Genomic DNA, 23,693 nt, shown 5'->3' with positions numbered 1-23,693 from the left:
AAACAGAAAAAGTAATTTCATTTCTGAACTTCCATTTCCCATAAATCATCTTTTCTAATTGATGTAATAATACATTTTACTTGCTGGCATGATTGGCCCAGTTACAAAGATGTTATTTACCCTTGCAAAAATTTCTGAAAAATTCATGAATGAACCAGGTTGCAATATTTTGGATGAAGACGAATGAGGAGCTGATGGAAGTAAAACAGATAATATTTAAATCTAGATTTTTTACAACATATTTTGGCTTTGTGTGCTCTCCTAACCTTTTGATACGGCAGTTTGACAATCCTGTAATAAAACGTCCTGATCTTACCTGCAGCATTAAGCAAACCAAGAATCATTTTCAGACCAATTAACTTTATTGTCTCTACCCAGATTTCATAGCATTGCTTGGGTAACGAAGCAGAAGAGAACTGCTGGGAAAGACCAGCAGGTATCTAGATGGAAAGAAATAGAAGTGAACTGAATTATGTCTCTGTGCAGCACAGGAGCTCAGTTGCTACCAACTTACAGAACAGTACAAATGGTTACTTGCCAGGAAGGAGTGAATAATTTAACTGGGTAACAACTGAATTTATTATTACGTTGTTTGTTCTGATGTAAAATCTTGAGGTTCCAAGAGACAATCCTGGTTTTAAAGAACTCATATGCTAAGAAAGCTATTTAGATAGAGGATGAAAGACTGCCTACAGCGGTTTGGAAATTTTGAAGAATTCATATATAGTCAGCAACTGATTAAAAAATATTTAAAGATCTGTTTTTCAATAAGAAGCTGAAAAAAAAAGTAAAACATAATATTTCCCATTTTTGAAGAAAAAATGTTAATTTTTGACTACTCCATCTCCACTGCACAGATGGTGAGCTCCTATGAACTACAATGAAGTGACATTAAGAGATCACAAAAGAAATTTCTAGAAGCAATATGCAATAAAGGCACATTTTTCTAGCCTTAATCTAGTCCTTCAGCTACAAAAATACTATCCCTAGACTTCGCAACAAACTTGGGGTTTAACTTCATTTTTAAAAGAGGCTTATTTACATATATCCATATTACCTTTTGCCCCAACAGGACTTATCACTGCAGATTATATACTTGCAACAAGCTTAGCTGTCACCTTCTGTTCAATTATATGAACGGAACCATTTTGAAGGTCTTACTTGCCTTATTGGTTGTGAAATTCAAAATTGAAAATCTCAGTAAAGAAATACCTAATGCAATATTTCAAAATCAGTGGTTTTTTTCTGCTTCCTTTTTAAAATAAAATTTCATCAGAATTGAGTTCTTTCTGAAGAATGTTTTCTTCTGTTCAATCAGACTATTTTCAATGATCTCTGTCAAACAATAAGAAGCAAATTAATTGATATTAATGTGCTTTTAGCAAACAATCTGTAAAAATAAAGAGATTAAACATTATAGGTGAATGATTTATGTCACTGTAACTTTGTAGAAATGCAGTTCAGGACTAGAATTAGAAGCATTTCAAAGCACTAACATGGGACAGAGTACCTTTTTTTTCCATATGAAAACTTCAACAAGGCATGTATTCCACTTCTAAATGATTCCATTTTTTCTCTTCCAGATATACACAGACCTATAGAGTAATAAATAAATTCCAATCTCATTATTTTCCATAATAATCATTTTAAGAATACATCCATGGTCTAAACATGTTTAGATCTGCAAAACAATAATAGCCCTAAAGTGCTTTTGCAAAACTAATTATTCACAAATATTCACAAATATTCTAATTCTCTCCTCAGTTTTTCTATAACTCCTAACTAAGCAGTGTCACTGCAACTGAAAACCACTATTAACAATCATACCTTTATAGAGCATCTTTCATCTGGAAGGATTCCGAGGGGTTTTATTTTTATTACTTCAATGCAAAGGTCATTCATTTCCAAATGACAGTTTCTTTATATTCTCCTTCCTGTGATGCAAAGACATAGAAATGAAAGATTCAGTGAGCTTTCAGGCTAAGCTATATTGCTTTACACGTTCCCTTTATGATTTCAGGTGACTTCCTTCCCCCACCCCCTGCCCAAAAATGAAGGGATGTAAGATCAGGACTGTAGTGCTTAGCCCCTAGAGCCACATTTGATTAAAAATGCAGGAATTAATGTGCCATTGGCTTGCTATGGTCTTAGCATATACTTTATTATCCAGTTTATAAGAAGCATGTTATTCATATAAGTGGCATTATTAGAAACATAAATTATCATATAAACAGATCTCTATTTGTAACTGCTGTGGCTTTCATTAGAACTGGCTAAAAAAAATACTCTGATCAGTTGTCTTAGGAATGATCTATATTAATGTCCATGCCTTCTGTCTGTCATCTGGAATTTTTTGGCTTTCTGGGGAAAATTAAGTACTATATGAAAAGACAAGTGGAAATAAAGTACAGTCTATGAAGGAAACCGTGCAGTTCATGTTTGGCATTCCAGTACAGCTTTGAAAATTGGAGAGTGATAAAGGCCTTAAAAAGAAAAAAACTGCAAAAATCTCTCCGCACCATTGTTTCATGTTCCTTTACAATCTTACAGTTTTACTAATTTTAGTAAGTGCTTAACAGCATTTTATGCCTTGTTAAAACTCTAATATTAAAACAAAGGCAATCTGGCAATAGGGAAAGTTATCACCATTCTAATATTTTCTGCTATAACTGTATATAGGTTTTTTTTGGTTGGTTAGTTTGACAGGTTTTATTGTTTGTTTGTATTTTTTTTGGGGGGTGGGGTGGTGGGTTCCCCTTTAAAGAAAAAAACAGCAATGAAATATGAATGGGTTTAAGGTTAGGGTTAAGTTCCAAATTAATTCAACTGGAATTGCATACCCAGAACTTTCAATTGTTTTAATGAATCCTGAATACTCATTTTTCAAATATTTGCTGTTTGTTTGAATCTTTTGCTGCCCTAGACATTGATAATCAGAGAAGGACTAAAAAACATATTTTAAACACATTGTGTACTGTGTATCAAAAAGACACTACCATCTTACCACTGCACCAATTTTAAAAATTATCTATAGCAAGACCAGAATTAAAAAGAATCATACAGAAAAGCCTTACCTTCTCTATAAAGGCCATGTGTAACTTCAATCACTCAGAGTTGAAGTAAGCCAGCAGCTACTGAATCATGCATTGCTTTAGGGTAGGTCATAAAGACTCATAAAGCAATTCAAAAAGTGTGCATATAAAGTTTAGTATGCAGTTTTCTTTCATGTTAGATGAAACAATTTAACTCCTTACTGACTTTTTTTACTTCTTTTCACACACGAGCAATGGGCAACTGCCTTGGACTACAGTGTAAATTACCACAGGGTTTACAAAAATATGATCATAGCAGTAATAGAGCAAGAGGTCATTGACTTGACCTCATTCCAGTTACCTTCTCACATGTCTTTCCACAGCTTCAGAAGAAGCTATTTCATCAATATTCTCTTTTTTTGGAGATGCCAAGGGGAGTCCTAAACCCAGGTTTACTTGCAGTAGTCTGTTTCAACATCATAGGTTAAATTTTCACAGCATTTTAGACACATTTCTGCTACGTTTTTAATGGGAACAGACTAGCTAACCTTTGCTTTTCTACCTTCCCTTCAAATGGTTGAACATGAGCAATCATGCATGAACACAGAGTTTCAGAACTAAAACATACAGAGGGTACAGACAGTAACATGATCACAGGAAAAGTAGGAGCCTCCCAAGAAAATGTGTGCATTGTTTCCCATATTGTGGCAGCCATGCAAGAGGCTGGTGCACAGAAAACGTGGCTCAGCTGCCTCTGTTGAAACCTAATCCAGTAAGAATCTTTCTATAAGAAGGCAAGAGGATTATAGCATGATAAATAAGATTGCTTTCTGAAGGCCAAGATGGCAGAACCTTGATTGCACAAAATGGCATTTCCACATAGCTACAGAATATGTATGAGAACTGACAGAATAACCAGACAGGTGTTGAAGCTTGCTGATGTCCTGGGAATCCACGGGCATCCCTTACCTCAACAGGAAAAGACACACTTCTTTAATAGACCATGAGTTCTCTTTCCTTTATATCCCTGTGAATCAGACATTTAATGTCCATACAGATATTTTGTATTCACCTTGTAGGAATCAAAAACCAACTTTATTCCTACAAATACATCAACTTCCTCTTCTGGCTGACATAAACAAATCTGTTCTTTTAACACCAAATTAAGTTTTTTTCTCTGCTTTTAGAGTGTTAAAGGGAATAGCTGAATGGATAATAGAATGATGTGCTGTCCATGTGTTTTTGTAGGACTGAAGCATTACAGAAGTGTTCCTTAGAACAGATCCATCAGTGACCTTCCCTTCATTTCCTTTTATTGCCTTATCAGTGGAATGCTGGAAGGAATACCCAACAGAGTGTGGTAAATTAGACTAAATTAAACACATTCATATGTATTTCCCTTAAATTTACCTCATATGAGAAAGAATTATTATGCTTAAGATATTATAATATACATTTACTGAGATCCATCCATAAGATCACTGAGAGGGTTGTTTCTGTCCTTTAGACACCAACGCGATGCCTACTGAAGCCACTAGATTCTCACACCTGTGTATTCAAGAGCATTGACTGACCATAAGATGTGCAGCAGTGTTAATTGCATTACAAAAAGATAGACTCTCTGGGTTTTTTTGCAGCCACAAAAAAGTCTTGCATTCTACATAGTTATATAACCTCCAATTATTTTTCTTTAGAAAATACCTGAAATACACCAAACTTTTGGTTTTGTTTTAAAATTGTTGACAGTGAAGGAATGCAAATTTTTTACTGACCTCTGAATGTAGAATGTGACCTTAACATCTTAATTTAGTTATTAAATTAGACACATTCTGGAATCCTTTTTGGGCATAGAGGAAGGTGACAGGGAACAGCCTGCATCTGTGTTCATCCACATCTTCACCTCTAAATAGGCTGGCTCTATACGAACTATTGAGACCAGTCCACGAGAAGTTCCAGCTCCTGAATATGCCTGGAAATTCTCCAAGTGGACAATTGACACCTTCCAAAATAATCTCAGGAAATAGTCTAACTGCTTGATAATAGAGGCAGTCACATTCAACTGCCTAAGAATGTTCCTGCATATTACTTAAATTATTAGTATAACATAGCCAAACAAAAATTCTTTTAGAAGAGACAACAGTGGAGGATTAGTTGACTAGACTGTATTTTTCCTTCTTAAGCAATGCACTTTTCCAGGCACTTACTGAAATTTATAGGCATAATTCTGTCATTGAAACTCCAGCAAAGTCGTTCCAAATCTGCACCAATATAGGTTACAGCAGGATTGGATCCCAAGTTTTTTAAACATTTGACACAGTACTTACTTTTATGAGGACCTATAAAAAAAAGAAATAAAGTAAACTGCATCACCCCCTTCATCTCCATGGACAGCTAAGATTAAGTCCACATGGATTTCTGCAGTGAGAATGTGGAGGAACAGAGTATAAACTTTCAGGGTTGTGTCTCTAATCTTGAAAAAAAAAAAAAAAACCTTCTATATTGGTTTCAAGGGTTTTGTAGGATTCATGAGCAAGAATGGAGCCTGTGTGCTGGCTGTTCTCCATGACACTGCTGTACAACTTTGTAACCATATGAGGAAAAAGAAAGAGAATGTATGTATAGCTGAGTTACAGGATCTATACTGGATGCAGAAAGTCAGATTCAATTTGTTCTGCTGACTTGGAACACAGAGAGGAAGCCCGGTCTCCTATATTTCAGATGCACACCAGAATCAGCAGACTGCATGATCTGAATACCCTCCCAACAAGAGAAATTGATGCTAAAGTGCTAAAATAGGTTGCAAAAATACCAAATACAAATCTACTATATATGTAAGAGCAGTCATTTGAACTCTTAACTCTCAAGACTCTGCCTTGGGTAAGTTTTCTATGTTGTTTTTCCCAGTTTGTCCATTTAAGAGGCTTTCAACTTCATACAGAACATTCAGATGTTCACTGAAGCATAAAACAGGACTGTAAGATAATTCATCTGTTGCACAGTATTTAGGGTACTTATCCCAGAGACCTGACATACAGTCTCTGACCTAGAGAATATTCACGTAGTTTATACAAAATGAAATCATTTCAACAGAAAAGACCTAAACTAGCTCTATCTTGGATATAAAATGTGATGATTGAGAACATTCTCATACTTAGATTTGAAATTCTTGAAGCAGAGCAGGATCATGAAGCTATGTTCTTCCATAATCATAGGGAAATGCTATGAATATGTGTTATATGGTAACATGGAAGCCATTGCTATTTGGTGGGTGCTGTGTAAGTCTACCAACTAATTTTCTTTCATTAAATATATTTAAATATTTTTTCTTTTTTGTCTCAAATTAGAAAAAAAAATTAAATTTGGCCAAGTATGGAATCTGGGGCAGGGGTTGTTTGTTTTGATGATAGTAATGAAAAACTCACACTACTTTGTTTAAGAAGGATTCTTTTTCAAATTTTATGGATGTCCTGGAAAAATAATTAATCACACAGCTCTGTTGTGAACACACATTTGACAATGGCATGGGAGTAGCCCATGTGGAGCATGTTAAGATTCAAAATATTAACAGCAGAAGCATGCCAGCTTTGTAGCAGTTGACTTTTTATGTGAGAGTGATTACAGCTGGAAGCACACTAAAAATTAACAACATATAACTACATAACATTAGCAGGAATTGCAAAACTGAACTGAGTCACAATAAAAGCATGGAAGTTGATATTGCAATATTACTTTAAGTCTACAAACCCATATGTATTTCTTGTTAAAATATGGTTTGGGTACCTTTTAGTGCTTTTATCAACATGACAAATCTATTTAAAAATATGCCTATTGTAGTATAGCTGTTCTGCAAAGATTTTGTTTACATCCAGAAGTGAAGTATGCTTCCTGATATTCAGTAATCTATGCATTGGACATTCAGGCTCCTAATTCCCCATGTTCACATGCACTTCCCAGTTAGTTTTGCTATATCAAGCGGAAAGAGGCAGGGGGAAGAAAATGAGAGAGAAAGAGAAAGAGTGAGAGAGATGGGAGCACAAGGTAGCAAAATCACTTTTTACTTTGATGTTTTAAAGAGGAGGCGTGAAACTCATGCATATTTCCCTGGAGTCTGAGTCATCCAATACCCCTCAACATTTGAACTAACAGTACAAGTGAACAGGAGAGAAAAACAACGATATTAAAACTACATTAGATCATTCTTCTTGGTAGGTTTCTGAATTCTTTTTTCTTGTCCAAGTACAACTCTAAGGCATAGGAAACTTAGCAGTCTTGTCCATGGAGACCAAATTCAACAGCCGTATTGAGCTTCTCTGCAGAAAACAGGACAGCAGCTCCCACACAGCCTCCAGGAAAGGGAGTGAGATGCTAACAAAACCAGGTGAGGGGGCTTGTGGAAAGTATTTTTTCTGACAAGGAGCAGAACAGTATGTAGGATAGGAAGGAACTTATCACCCACTTGTATCATATTAACTAAATAGACTTTTTTTTCTTTCTTTCTTTCTTTCTTTCTGTTTTTTTTTTAAATGAAGAGTTTTAGTAGACAGTGTTATTTGTAGCAATCTAAAATTATTAGTCCCTGATTACATTGCCACTATGTTCACAGATAAGTTTGACAAGTGTTGTACTTCTAGTGCTGTTGGAACAGACAGGGAATATGTAGGAGGCAAAGTTTAGAAAAAACCTGTCCAGAGGTGATTATGGAGGTTAATGCAAAGAATATGCTTGTAAGGATATTACAACTGGTGCACCAGATTCACAGCTCACTGAAGTCACACAATATTCCTCAGTGTAGTGTCAGTGGGAACAAAGATATTGAAATGAAAACCCAAAGCCCAGAGAAGAAAAGGAGTTTCCTAATTATTTTTACTCTGGTGTCTAAGGTTCATTCTATAGTTAATAGTACAGTGAGGGTCCTTAAGTCCTCAGAGAACACTATGTTAAGAAAAATACAAGTTTCCTCATGTGTTTAATACTAAAAGCTTATAAGAATCAATGATTTAACAAAATATTCTGTTGATAACTTCTGATCTATCATTAGTTTCAGATCTTGTGTAATTCTGTTTAGACCAATGACTTTTTTCTTGTATAACAGGGCCATCTCTACCTGAACTTAGTCCTACAAACTATCTTCCAACTTCAATTTCCATGCAGAATTTCAGTGTAGCATCCTCCCACATATGGAGGGAGGATGCTACACTGAAACATGTTTTTTGACCCATTTAAAAAGTTGTGACTCCATTAAACTTATTTTACTTTTGACCAATTTCAACTAACTCCCCCCCGGCTCACTGCAGCGGGGTTGGACTAGATGACCTTTAAAGGTCACTTCCAACTCCAACTATTCTATGATTCTATTAGGACAGAAAGCCAAATCCTTATTTGCTTGGCTTTACATCCCCGTGTGTACCTTTGCCATTCCTTAGTAACAGCTTCATTTACTGACAAGAGTAATTTATATTCAAGACCATCTCAGATGAACTTTTTCACTGAACATTAATGTGGGAGATGACACAGGAGACACATAAACTTCTCTTAGAGAGACATTTTCTTAAAGAATAAAAAAACCTCCTACATTTATTATTATTAAAATTCCTTCTATTTGCATCATTGAATCACTGAATCCCAGACAGTAATGTTCTACAGACAATAGCATTGCTGTCCAAAATGATATCACAACACACACTTTTTCAATTTGGGTGGCAGACGTGCTACTGGAGGTTTGGGAAAAGCCATGCTGCCTGATATTAGTGCTTGCTTTCTGTGCAACATAACATGAAAGATCTGGCACATGTTTCGTGCTTCTGACGATGCATATTTTCTGTATTTTCTTGAATGTCTAAACCAAAAATAACAGTAAATTCAAGTGTTTTTCATCATGATCGCAAATCAGTCACATGTGTGACTAGGTCTAGGTGCCACAAAGTTACACCTCATGTAGCTGTTGTTCATTCAGGAAAAGCTAAAACATTTTACACTAGATTTCAAAACTTCATAGTGAAATTCCATGTGAAAATATATTTAAAAGAGTTTGTCATTCCTTTAAGCAATTTAATTTCCTAATTTACTGCTTCAAACTAAACCAATTTAATCAAGAGTTAAACCTTATGAAAAATATCTACATAGGGGACTTGTACCAATTTGAAAAAACTCTTTTAAAAGCTGAGCAAGAAAAGTAGGACTCATTTAAATTCTAACACCAAAGTCAGTCCCAGTGAAAGTGAGGATATGAGTGTACGTTTGGAAGTCAGTTGGGTTTATTTGGCTTCACAAGTTGTTTCCCAGACTTCAGTAGTTAACAATTTGGCTTAAAAGCTTCATTACCTGGAGGATCACATAAACTTTCTTGTTACTGAGCCAGCCTTCAGAACCAAGATGAAGCTTACAAGCAGTAAGGGAAATTTTCAAAGCTCTCCTTTACACCATTTAACTCACCAATCATTAATCTTGTCCACCTAAAGAAACATTTTAGGGCCAGAGCTTACTTAGCCATTTGACTGAAATTTTGGAAGCACTTACAGGAGTACAAGTAGAAAAGAAAAAAAGAAATAAGACTATATGGACAGTTTAACCCACTTCGTATTCATTTGAGGAAAAAGATAATCAGGACTACATTCAATATAAGACTTCAGTGAGTACGTATCAGCAGATCCCATTTGGACAGAAGGAAAAACAACATAAACCAACAAAGTTTATATTCTGTTGTCTTTACATAATCAGATGCTGGCTAAGAAGAACAAGGCATACACCAAGATGGAGAAAGATTGTGGTCACTTTGATATTTAGGAGGCTTGAGATTTTCAAAGCAGTCAGCAGTAGCATGCATAAAGGGACTGTGACCATCCACAAACATATACAGGCATATATTTACCCATGATTTGGGTATCATCTTGCTCACAAACGTCCTTCTACTGATCTTCCTCTGGTATCATCACCATGGGGCTTATGGTGCAGTTGTCACACCAAGAAAAATATGACATTTATAAAAATGCCTCGAGTATGCAGCCACACTCCCAGTTCCATTCTCCACCCAAGATCTGGGGAGCCAAAAATGCAAAATGCTTCCTTATCCACAGAGCAAAATTAAAGTTTCAAAACCTGTACCCTTAAGTCTCAATACCTGCATCTCACTTCAGGCAAGATTGGACAAGGCAAACCTACTTTTAGGGAGCATTCTGGAATTGACTGTAAAATTTGATATGGTTAGGATAGCATTTAATACTCGAGTGTATAAACATCTATTCAGCTCTTTAGCTCATCAGCTAATTAAGCCTTCTAGGACAAGATGCTAAGCAGGATAGTAATCTGAGAAGCAGACACAGAAATTTATTAATAAAGGACTTACAAGGAAAAAGAAAGAGTAAATTAACAGGTTTTTAACCTGAAAAGGGCCACAGAATCTGCCACTGTTTTTCCAATCTAACTAAATAGTCCAGCAGGGACAGCATTTCAGGCAAACAGCTTGTCTGAAAGAGCAGTTCCCTGATTAAACCAGTAATGATAAATCACAGAGTATTCTCTAGTGCAATGCACTGTTTTAGCCATATAAAATGAAAGAAAAGGGTATGAAATGCTAGGCCTTAGAGGATCTAGATGGTGAAAGGGAGTTTTGAAGTCTAGAGAGAATTGTTCATGTGTGAAAATATTTAATTTCTTTATCCTTTTTTTTTTTTTAATGATCTCAAGGTAGTTTGTACTTTTCATAGTTTTGACTCACTCCCCAGAATGGAAGAATTATTTTAAAAGAAAATTACTAAGTGTGATCATGATTAAAACTATACTAACAATGAAAACAGCTTCATTTTAATAACTACATGTAATATTTAATAGCAATGTAAAATCTACAGTTTAGTACCACTAGTATTGTTAAACTGGGGAATATAAAATTTAAAATTGCAGAAATAATATTATCTTAATTTGATCATTCAATTTACTGCTTATTCTTTTGTATATATGTCAGTCTTTAGTATAACCCATATTTATCTGAACTGTACTCATATATACTTATGTGTGGATTTCCTGTCACTTTTTATTTTTACCACAGAACACATCTCATTTATTGTTCAGAATAGGCATCGATCAATTAATTGTTACTTTTTCATTGTTAAACTTGTGTCCCTGGGCCTCATTAAAACATACAAATCAAACAATGTACTACATTTTACCTTGAAGGTAGATCTTTGTAGACTTTCCCCACTGTCAGAATTTGGGGTTACAAACAGGAATGAAGCTGTTTTTAAAGGACACAGGAAGGTCTTCAATGATCCAAGGAAAGAAAACACACAACATCATTGGTATTTTGTCTTACAAAGAACATAATAAGTGTACTGTGATGAGCAAGTCAGCGAAAGGATGTTGTGCTTTCCCCTTGGAGCCAAGACAGAAGATGCAATTACAAGACTGGAATTATTCCAGTTTGCTTCGTAGGTAGTCAGGAAAAGGTCTTGTGGTTCAAAGTGGTCCTAAGAGCATGATCATGGCTATAACTGATAGGACTAGATATGACTAATTGTAAAAGACTCTGGAGATCTCTAAGGGGCATTGAAGGAGAAGAACATTAAAGGATTTCCCAGAGATTCATCTCATGTCATGAGCAAAAGCAGTCAGGGGTCAGAAGAAGTTATAACCTTCTTGTGCAGCAAAAGAAGGATGTGCCTTTGTTAGAGCTTCCTGAAATCAGTCTTCCATGAACAGTATGGCTAAAGTAGCCAGGAAGGATAAACATAAGAGGGAAGTGGAAATGTGAAAAAAAAAACATATACACTTAACACTAAACCATGAAGTCAGGATCATATATAACCAATTCACACATGGGCACAAAGGAGAAACTATTTAATTTCCTACATTTTACTGTGAGCAGTCTAAGTAGTAAACAAATGAAAATGTCTGAGATGAGTTTGACCTACTTCAGAATTACTGAATTTGGGTTGTAATATTTCAGTAATTCCTAAATGAAATTGTGCTGTAAGATTCACATTACTGGAGTCTTTCCATTGATGATTATAACCTATTTAGGAAGAAGTCAGTGGGGAAAAAAGGAGGGGGATGGTACTATATGTTAAAAATAACTTTAACTGTTTCTAAGTTACCAACATTGTGAAACAAATAAACTTTAGCAATTAGGAGTTACTGTGGTAATAAATAAAGCACTAGAATGTGGAGCTGCAGATTACCAAATCACACTAGACAACAGGATGATCAACCTTTTAAAGACCAATATATCACACGTAGGTGGAAAAAGATGCATCATTGTCAGAGTTTTCAATTCTTATTGACACATATTGAAAGTCACATGCAGGGAGCCCTTCAATACTTTCAGGATTTATAAAATTATAAAACATAACCTGAAACAAAGTGTGACATCTAATATAGAGGAATTGCAGGCTTTTTATCTCCACATGTAAAAAAGCATTGATGCCAGAGCAAAAATTAACAACTGGTACAGTACAAGAAATAACAAGTCAATTATGTCTGAGAATGCAGAGCAAAGTCCCAACATCCACCATATTTACAGTTCATTTAAATTTTATAGGCTAGCTTCATGAAGTTGATAACAATTATGAGCAAAGTCTGTTGGGACAAAGTAATTAAATGTGACTGATAATTGGGAATTCCTTAAGTACCAAAAATGTCAAAATTTCTGCTGAGGAAGAAGGCTGTGCTAGCTAAAACAGACACAGAAGGAAACTGAAAGCATCAATTAATTAACTAATAATTATGATAGAAAAGAGGAGGAGCTGATATAAATATACAGCAAAAGATAGGAAATATAAAAGATTTATAAGGGAAGCAAAGAGAAATCTACAGTTTATATATCTATGTGATTGACAGTTTTTAAAATATGTTTTTCAATCTGATACATTTTTAGAGTACATCTGGTGGTTGGACGATAAGCTTCATATTTTCAGCGTAGGTACACTTAGGATTCTACATCTTGATAACCGATAGGTGGTATTATACATTTAAAAGCTTAAAAGAAGCTAAATATCTTTTCAAAACATTAAAAATTGCTGTCATAAGGTAATGTTTCTAATGTCAGCCCATAGATTTTAGTTCTTGAATACATACTGTTTAACTTTTTTAATCAATCACTTGAGGAAGGACAATGTAATTACATTATTATAAAATTTGCTAATGACGTAAAGATCAAAAGAATCAGTAGTAGCAAAAAGACTATGTCACGTATGCAGAATGAACTCAGATTCTTGGTAAACATATTGCGGGGAAAATGATGTGTGTTTCAACATTGCCAAGTGGAAAGAACATAGTTATGAATAAGGAATGTAAGTCATTCTTCAGGATTGGGAATTCTAAGGAATGAGAGAAATATTGAGTGACTTAGAGGTCAGCATGGATAATTACTTGAACATGAGTTTTCATTGTGGAATACAAAAGTCCTTGAAAGTTTTAGTAAGAAAATGCCAAGTATGAGTGAAGAGGTTATATTACATCTGTACTGGCACTGAAGCCATCAGTGCTAGATTATTGTATCTAATTATGTGTTTAAAGAAAGATGATGAAAAATTATAAAAGATTCAGAGAATCCAGGAAAATGATTAAAGGACTGGGGAACATCTCTTACAGGGGAAAAAAAAAAAAAAAAAAAATAAAATCAGAAGAATAATTTAGTTTCCAAAATTGAAGGTTAAGAAATGACATGATCAGTGATTAAACATTCTTTCCTGATGAAATCTGATAACAGAGAACTTCTCAACCAGAAAACATAAGGACAATAATCCCTTCTTATTATTCTTCCCAAACAATACCAGCATTTCTGTGGGATGATTCTGATTCCCAGTGATACCCATTTTAATGCCTCAAAATCCTTTCCTGAAGGTAATATCTGATCTCCACATGATTCTAATTCTCAGTCTCAGAATGAGAAATAACTGGGCAATTTCTGCCATAATTATCTGTTGAAAACTTCATCCCGAGGCCTGACAATGAAAATTTCAAGTGGTTAAAAACAGGCTGCCTTCTAAGCATCTAAGAATGCATGATGCACAATCCTGACCTGAGACGTCACCTTCCAAACTACTTACAAATTTTCTGTGTCTTTAATCCATGTGACCTCACAGAGTTTCTCAAAAGCGGAGGAGTGCTCTAGTCTACGTTTTATAACTCAGCTCCTGTGAAAAATTGGGCCTTTGTGGTTTATCCAGTCACAAATAAAACAGTGGCTAGTGATAAGAATACAAAACAAATCTTTTGACTTCTAAGTTCTGTTCCAGTTACCACTAGAATTCCCTGCTAATAATATATAGTGATTAACATTTACTTCATTATATCCACATTATAGTATCTACAGACTCTGACTTCCTATTCGGAACTCCACAGTCTTCAACCTTCGATTTATTTAGTCAAAAAGAACAGAAATAATTAAAATAAAAGCAACATTTAAGCACTGTGGACTATCCAGTTTCTGGATTATACAGACATTAAGCTTCAGGCAACAGGAGAACCTCAGTGTAAGAAAATCTGTTCTCCTATAAAATGTAGAGGAGAGATAGGTGATGTCTGAGTGGGATTTTGAGGTTCCTAGTCCCAAACTTAGAGACTTGAGCCTCCAGCTTTAATCCTAGGCACTGGCCTGGAAAAGTTTCCATGTGCTACAGTTTATGTTCTAATCTAAACAGTACAATATAAACTGGGGCATGTGTTATTTCACGGATGACACAGTTTTCACGTTATGACAGTTTAGCAGTGTCCCAGGCTCTCGGTTCCCACACATTCCATGACTTTTTCATTTTCCAGAACTGTCTTCAAAAGCAGCTTCAGACTGCTGGAGGACATTGAGAGAAAAGAGAGAAAAAGATACGTAATATATTTAGATAATAAATTGTGATGGATTTGTGTTATGACATTATCTGTTGCTATGATGATAGGTCAGGATTGCAGTCAGGCAGTTTAGAGCAGTTAGTTTAAGAAAACAAAATTGTTCCCAGTAGATTTCTAAAGGCCATTACAAGCAATAGAGAAAATCTCTTTCCTCATCCTCTTCTCCAGCTCTCACTCTCTGCCTTCTGCCACAATGAATCACAATGATACACAATTTTTTTTTTCAAATTATTTTTTTTCCAAACTCAGAAGAATATTTTCTTCAAAATAGTTTATCTACCTATACTGATGAACATTAAATTGATGTCAAGGTCCTCTCATCTTAGGATTGTTTGGTGCTTTGCTTGCCGTTTTTGAATTGGTTTGATCCTAGTCAGCTAACTTTGTATTTTTGATACCAGTCACATTTGCTGAGTAAATGAATACATGCTTTATCACCTCTTGTTTAACTGGAAAAAGTTAAGATCCATGTTTCAAGCCTGGACCCTTGATTTTTCTCTTTTCATATATGTAGAATCATCATTAGTCCTTTTATGAATTATTAGCTACCACACGCAATAAAGGACTTTTAGTTTTTATGTAGCATTTTTCTACAATACCATTGAAGAGTTTCATTTAATGTTACATATGCATATTTTATTTTGTTTTCCTTCCAGAGGTGCAATTCTCAGTATGGATGGGAACAGGAAGAAAAGTACACCACAGCAGGACGGAAGCAACACACTAAAACTTTAGTTTAGAGATGTGCTCCTCAAACAAAGCTTTTTCATAGCTCATTGTTGTCAAATTCACCAAGAAAAAAATACTTGAAAGTTACAGATGCTTTGAAGAAACATGTGGAAATAAATTTACAACTGATTTAAAATACAGAAATCAGATTCTGCTCTAGGTTGAATCTGTTAAAGTTCTTTGCTAAGAACCTAGTTACATACCAAGCAGCACACACAGATTTGTTTAGCATGTGTTGCATCTGTGCCTACACATACTAGTTTATGGATTTAACTTAGTTCACCTTCCAGGGATAAAATGACATCAGCCTGTATTTAGAAAATGTCAGTGTGTTAATTCAGATTATTCAGACATGTACTTTTAATTAGGGAAAAAAGCACCATAAAAGTACATAGGGAATACTATCCATTCTGGGTTAGGATTATTATAAATAGTTCAACATTCATGGCAAATGTGTTCTCTTCCTGGTTCAGGTCAATTAAAAAAAGCATAATAAATCTTTCAATCCTAAAGTCTGATGGGTTAATCGATGGTTATACTGTATGTCACCATGCACTCTAAGTTTGTTAAAATATTACTGACACCTTCTGAAGTTTAGAAAAATTGGATTCCTTTAAACTGTCATCCATAGGTAGATTTATTCTCAAAGTTTGTGTTCGGTAACTTAAATTTAACTGAGATTTTCTGTTCCAGTCATCCACATCCAAGGTTTAACTGTGTTATCTTTCTTGTGTTTGCAGAGTTTAAAAGGATTTTAATGGTAAATTGAGAAAGATAACTTCTCCTTCTACCCTGTACTATGCACTTTTAAAAATGGCTTTTCTTGTTGCCACAAAAATCTGTTCGAAGCAAAGCATCTTGTTTCAAAGAACATAAATAACTCAGAGCAAGTTAATGATCCTTTGCTTTGATCATGCATAACCCCTCCTGTACAAGTAGCACAACGAAACCAATAGGATAATGCATGCAAGTACAGGCCTTTTGTGTTAGTAAAAGTTACCAGCTTTGTGCCTACACTCTTTTGTAATAAAGAGGAGACAAACATTGCTGCATCTGAACTCTAAGGTTTCATTTTACTTCTGTAGGAGGAATGATGGTAGAAAAAAGACTATTTAATTATCCTTGCTAATGTCTGCAGTACAAAGGAGTCCATGTTTCTAATTATGAGATATAACAAGGAAGGGTTTTATTTGCCTCTTTTGTAGGAATGGCTGTACATTGGATCAGTCACCATTATGCCCACATCCTGGGCAAAATTCAACTGGCTCCACCCATTCACAGTAGCAAACAACAGCATCCAGAGTGACTATGTCTGACAATTTTCAGGATTTGGAGATGGTCCCAAACTTGCAGGCTTTTACTTCATGTAAATAGTCCAAATGAATCTGATTAACCAAGTTTCTTCAGCTGAATCCTATTCAAGTCACTGAGTGAAATCTATGTTTTATAAAGCATATAATATTTTTAGATTTTATATAAATTTAGAAACTTAGTTATATTTGTAGCATATTTTTGTTGAAATAAAATGACATTAAAATTGCTATTTTATCTGAATACAATTGCTGACTGAGGTGTTGTATTGCAGGTGGGGGAAGACTGAATATACGAAATCTAATCTTCATAGGTCTAACTCCTTCACAGGTTTTTTAAAGCCAATATGTATTACCAAATCTAAAGAAATAAAAGCTGCAAAAGTATTATTAAATATATTGCTGTGTGATGGGACTCCAAACTGAGAGGTAGAGTTGCTTTTTCTTTCCTAGAAGAGCAAATACAAAGGCATACCCTCCGATCTCTAGAGTTAACTTTTTACAATGCCTTACATAGGAGCAAGGTACCTTGGTAATTGGGGAAAAATCAGCTGTGCAGGATGAGTCAGCCAAAACAAGAGGCCTGAAAACAAAGATACTCATTGAGTTCTGGCAGGATGTGACTTCTCCTTTGCTCTTTCCAGTCCAGCCACATTCAGTGATTTGTGGGTTGGCCAAACTCCATCAAGTCCCATTCCTCCCCCAGGGTCACGAGGAAATTCCTCCTTTCCCATCACCACTGAAGCTTGACTATGCATCTCTTCCCTTCTGCATGCACAACTCTACTCAAGACCTTCTTGTCTCTGCCCTTCATCTGCAAGCTCCTCGTTTGCTGTCTGATGCCTTCACCTGCCTTCTGCCCTCTGACTTTGACGACATATACAGGACTTTCCTGGAGGGTTCAGGAAGGTTTTTATGCTGATCTTGGTTGATCTCTGAGGATAAGCAAATTCTTTCTCCTTCCAGGGGGCTCCCTTGACCCAGAGGGCAACACTTGAAATCAAAGGTAACTATCCTCCCTACTTTCTATTACCAACTTTTCCAACAGATCACACACCAAACAACATTTACACAATAAAATAAGAAGAGATATATATTTAGTAGCTTTGTTTGTCATGCTGTTAGAAGTCAAATATGGAAGGCAATGGTTTTAATGCAGCTGTAAATTATATTTCCCTCCTTAACAGTCTAAATGTCCAGTTGGTTACAAGGTTGACCTTACTTCTCTTTTTTTCTTTTTTTCCCCAAACCCTTATTGAGTTGCAAATCCACAGAGAGTTCAAAATGTGGTCCAGTCTGTACAACATAGGCTATAGCTCTCAAAAGATTGTAAAAATAGAGTGAATACAACAACATTTATGGATATTGAAAAATTATAGTAAGCATCTTCTTATATTAATCATCAATATAAATTATTAGAACAGTATTAACTTAGAAAATAATAGCATCAGAAAATAATAGAAAATGCATCAGAAAATAATAGCATCAGAAACTAGGAATCAGATCCTCTGAATATAGTCATCTGCTACTATAATTCTTCCAAATATTTATGGTTGACCTTATCATGGTGATAAGGCCAGTATGTAGAAGTGCTGCTATTTCCCTGTGAAGTGACTGGGAGTAAACACCATGCTGGGCAGTGGTGAGGTGGAGATAGGAACTTTCTTTGTTTATCATAAATCCAATTTTGTTAACACTTAAGGGTAGATTTGCAAAGAGTAAATCCCATCTCTGTCATTCAAAATCTCTCTACCATTACTTCTCCTTTTCCTACATCAGAAATTGAGCGTTATGGATCATCAGTTTTGTTGCTTCTCAAGTAATTTATTATATTACTTCTGTGCTTCCGTAGCTGCCTAGTATCTAAGAAAAGTACTGTTTTCAACTTTTTTGCCACAGTTTCCCTATAGCAGAAGTATGCAGTCAGGTTTTCTTCAGCTGGGGAAGTCAGAAGGGTTAGCACATCCAGAGTGTAATCTGTTAACCTTCTTGATTATGGTATCTCCCCTGCCAGGTGAGTAAAGGCAGTGTTCCTGCTGTGGCTAACTTGTGCTTAAACCGAGCACTTCAGTGTCCATCAATGTCAGTCTACAAACTTTTATGAACTCTGAGAGACCTAAACTGACCTGCAGCTGAAGCCAACATAAGATTCAGGGAGAGTATTCCCATTGTTTGTGCCGGCTTTGTTTTCTGGTAAAGTGACATCTGCCTTTGGGCAGGTCAGCCTATGAATATAATTCACATAATCTTTGAAACCAAACCAAAACAAAACAAAACAAACAAAAAAAGGAGACTGATAGAGTGAAAGGCATTTTCATTCTACCAAGCTACATGGTAACAGGTTTCTTCTGACAAAGCTTTTCCCCAGGCAGAACATCATCTACTGAAACCACAGAATCATTAAACTACCCAGTTTGTCATGACTTTTTTAGTCATATTTACAGTAATATTTCTTTTTCCATCTCCCCCTCACACTCTTTAAATCAACTAAGCACTGTTTTTTGTTCAAAGCTGTAGAGAGGTCATGAAAGCTGAAGAGGTTACATGTGGTGGAAAGAATCACTTCATGCATCTAAAAGATGTGTCTGACAAGCTAAAAAAATAAATTTTAATTATTTTCCTTAATGGTACACTATCTCAGTTCCTTTCTGCTATAAACTATGACCAGTGTAAATCATGTACACTAATGAGAATACAGCAGAGTGAGGACTAAGAAACTTTGAGTTTTGGCTCCATTACTGACCATAAGAGGGTCCCAAGGTGCTATCAGAAGTTAAATTATAAATCGCTAAAATAAGTTGGGAATCCCACTGCACGCAAAAAGAAGCTGTGTTCATGTATAATTATCGGATTACGACCTATTTTCCTACTCAGGATCTGATCTGTAGGTTTGCTAAGCAGCCTCAGTTTATATTCAGTTCCTGAGAGAGGTTATTGTCATTCTAGATCATTTCTTTAAATTAGTATAAAAAGACAAAAAAACACTGCATTAAAATCAGAAATTATTACTATTCCATTATTTAATATTTTTTTTCAAATAATCCAGTATTCATCATAAAGTATCCTTTCAATGGCCAGTGCTTGAATAAATATACATATCCATAAAATTCCATTACTTCTATTTTGCTATATTTTGAATTAACTTTTTGACATTTGCAACATCACTTTTTTTCAACTGCCCATGATTATTCTGTTTCAATGGTTCCAGTCTGCCATCTTACACGGTTTGCAATTTACATAGTTTTTGGATTACATATTTTACCCCTATCAATCTTAGTCACTAAAAATGTGTAATTTATATAAGAAATTTCTAACTCATTCCTTGGGATCAATGTTTTCATAACCTCCTTGTACATAACAATTCCTTCTACAAACACCTGATAACCATCTGTGTTATTATCTGGGAAATAAGATGGTGTCCTCTTTCTTTTTTCACACCATTTTGTTTTGGTAAGGAGAAGCTTTTTTTGTTTGCTTGCTTATTTTGCCTTTTCTTTTTTCTTTTTTCTTTTTTTTTTCTTATTTATTATTTATTTTTCAGTTAAGAAGCATAGTGTCTAAATCTTCTTCAGGCTAGTCAAATAATGAGTTATTAATCTAACCCAAAGATCTAACAGTATGTAAATCATATTATGGTGAGAAAGTATGAAGAAATATGAAAATGGTACAAGAACATAACTAAAAAATATTTTTATATATAAGCTTGTACCTGTTGACCTTATAATAAATAAGAATAGAGCTCAGTAAAAACTACGAATTAATTTCAAAGAAACCAAAGAATCAGTTCAAATGTTGGTTTCTCCACACTCAGAGGAGAAATCATTTAAAAGATGTGATGCAAAGACAGAATGTACTGAACTGGCATACATAAATTAATTCAGCTACTCTCTTCATCTTTGTTTTCCTTTTCAGTTTTTCCTTATTTTCCCATTTGTTTTCCCTGTGATATTCATTCTTGTACTGGTGGCAAATATTACCAGCTGCCTATCATTAAAATTATTAAGCTTATTATCTTCTGAACATATTCTTTTGTGCCAACTTAGCAATAGGATGGATAATCTTACATACCATCCCTGTAACTATATATGGCTTGAATGAATTCTAACTACTTTGTAAGTAGAAATGAAAAAGTCTACATTTGTTAGTTATTACTGCTTGGTCTTCCCAAATACCTTCTATTAATAAAAGTAAGCTACTGGTGACTGAGATGATCAAAAATACTAGGGGATGACACATCTTCAGACATAAATCTTTATTTGTGTTTTCAGTGTCGTTTATTGAGTAAAAGTACACTGTTTTTAACATAAAATTTTACTCATTTAAAACAGTATAAAACAGTGCACATTAAAATCTGTTATCTAATGAAATCCAGTGTTGAGGTATAGCATTCAAAAGGTTAATTTCTTGTCTTTTGCCAGCTTTTCCATTGCATGTCTGACCAGAAGGAGCTGTTAGATGAATATTAAAAAAACCCCACAAAAATATAAACAACAAAAATCATAAAAAGTAAATCACAGAAGTCACAAAAGGAAGACAAACTATTTCAAATGCAGCTTTCCTCTTGTGAACCCTTACTTATCTCTTGCTGTCATTAAGGGAGAGTTTGCCTGTATTAACAGTACAATAGCTGTTCACAAAGCTCACGTCTCCATGGACATTAGCAACTTCAGTGAAGTGTTGATTTGTCATACTTAACCCAGGAAAACCAGAGAGAATGAAACACAACTCAGGAGCTCCCTACTCTGCTTTCTCCTCATGAGCCACATAAAAATTTTTGCTTGTGCCCATAAAAGGCAGAACATGCTCCAAATGTGGGGTCCTGCAGCAGAAGCTATTTTACTGCATAATGTAGGTCACTGTATATACACTGGGGTAGAAGATAATTGCGGGGAATTGCAGCAGGATTGGACTTTGTTGAAAGCTCCTACACTTTCAGAATGTAAAACTGAAGCCAAAGCCTATAAACTGTTGGACATTTTGTGCGTATTAACCATCATTTTGTTTATGCTAGCTGTAATTAGACCACATTTCAAGACATCATCACACAAGCAGACTATTATAACTAAACATTACTCTTTAGGAGTTTTGCAAACCTATGATAATTGTGGGGTGGTTCTAATTCCACAATATGTTGAAGCAATACTGATAGTATGTGCGTATTTTGTTCATTGTTAGTTGCCTACAGAGTTATTTCCATATGATTTTCCTATTGTGTAACAAACAAAATTGCTTCATCCCTGAAATAGCTCTATTATGGAAGTCTAAGTGTCAAATATCTTTCTGTTGCTCAGTCCAATGTTAAAATATTTGCCATTAGAGCCAAGCTTTAGTTAGCACAACAAGCAGCAAACTAAACCTTTCATTCCTTAAGTGCTTTTCTTTATCTGTGAAAGACTAAAAAATGTCTTTTTAGCTGGCACCAGTGGCTTGGGGGAGTGTTTTACAGTACATTTTTGCAAATGCTTATTTCAGGTTTATTGGCCTCACAGCAGGGATTACAGAAGACCACACAATTGGAATGATCATTTTTCTTTGCATTAGCAGAATACACTTAGAATGGCAGCAGCTAACCTTAGGGGAACCTGGACTAATGAATGATGCTTCATGGAAAACATTTCAACATTTAAGAGGGAGTATTGAGGGGAATCTTCAAAAGTCCAAAAGTCACAGTGAAAGCCAATCAAATTGTGTTCCTAATTCCCTGTGTTTTGTTTTTGTTCTAATTAGGGCCCTATCTCCCAGTCTTCAATTGTTTATAAGCACATTGTATGGAGAAAAAAAAAATCATGTTCTACTAGCTCATGGGTAGAAAATTATTCATTTAACTGCAGCGAAACAGATGTTTCTGCATGAGAGAGACTTTCCTTGCCATAGCAGGCTGGCATGCCATAGTATTTGGAAAAATGTATGTTTAAGCAAAGCACACATCTACAACAAATAAAGGTTATGGAATCCTACAAATTCCTTCAGCATTTAAGAGAATCTTGTTGCTTTCTCTTGAACTGACATGTATATATGAAGTTATTTGATTCCTCTTGCTTTATTCTATGAAAGAAATATATGAACGACAGCTATTCCTTGGGTTTAAAAGCTCATCTTTTTTTATTTATCTTTTGGCTGCTCACTTCATAATCACATCATAAAGAATCATTGAACTAGAGTTAGAAAAACTATTCTATCATCTCCCTAATCTTCTTCCAAAGTTTGCATGTGATACAGTTCTCCCACAGAGACTAGCACAGACAACTGTCTTTTGCAGAAATTATGTGAAAATATAGGAACATGGGTCAATCTCATCCATATTCATTGTCTTTCTAGGCACATCTTACACAAGGAATGAATTTGGAGACATAAACAGTAGTTAAAAATAAATGCTTAGAAGCTAGCCCCATATACTGTTTTCATTACATGTCTGAATAATACAAAAATGGGGAATGAAAATGCCAAACATATTGACATGATCTGTAAGTAGCACTGTTTATTAATACAGTAGTTAAAACAGTTTTCAAATAAACTGTCAGCCAGCCAAAGACATCTTCTGTGAAAGCATAAAAAATGCATAACATATTTTAAGTAAACAAAAAATTACCTTATGGGGGTGTTGTGCATAATATCACACTAGGAGAATTAATGAAAATAAAAAGCTAAAGAAGTGAAATCACTGAATTATATGAGTTTGTCACTCTGGAAGACTTAGACACAAAAAAAAAAAAAATTAAGTCTGCAAACCAAAGACTTTATCAACACAATGTTCAACACCACAAAGACTGGATAATTTCCAGAGTGT

Source organism: Pygoscelis adeliae, unplaced genomic scaffold, assembly GCF_000699105.1.
Source record: "Pygoscelis adeliae isolate BGI_AS28 unplaced genomic scaffold, ASM69910v1 Scaffold394, whole genome shotgun sequence".
Lineage (NCBI taxonomy): Eukaryota > Metazoa > Chordata > Aves > Sphenisciformes > Spheniscidae > Pygoscelis > Pygoscelis adeliae.
The sequence above is the reverse complement of the archived record's forward strand: the minus strand, read 5'-3'. Positions refer to the sequence as shown.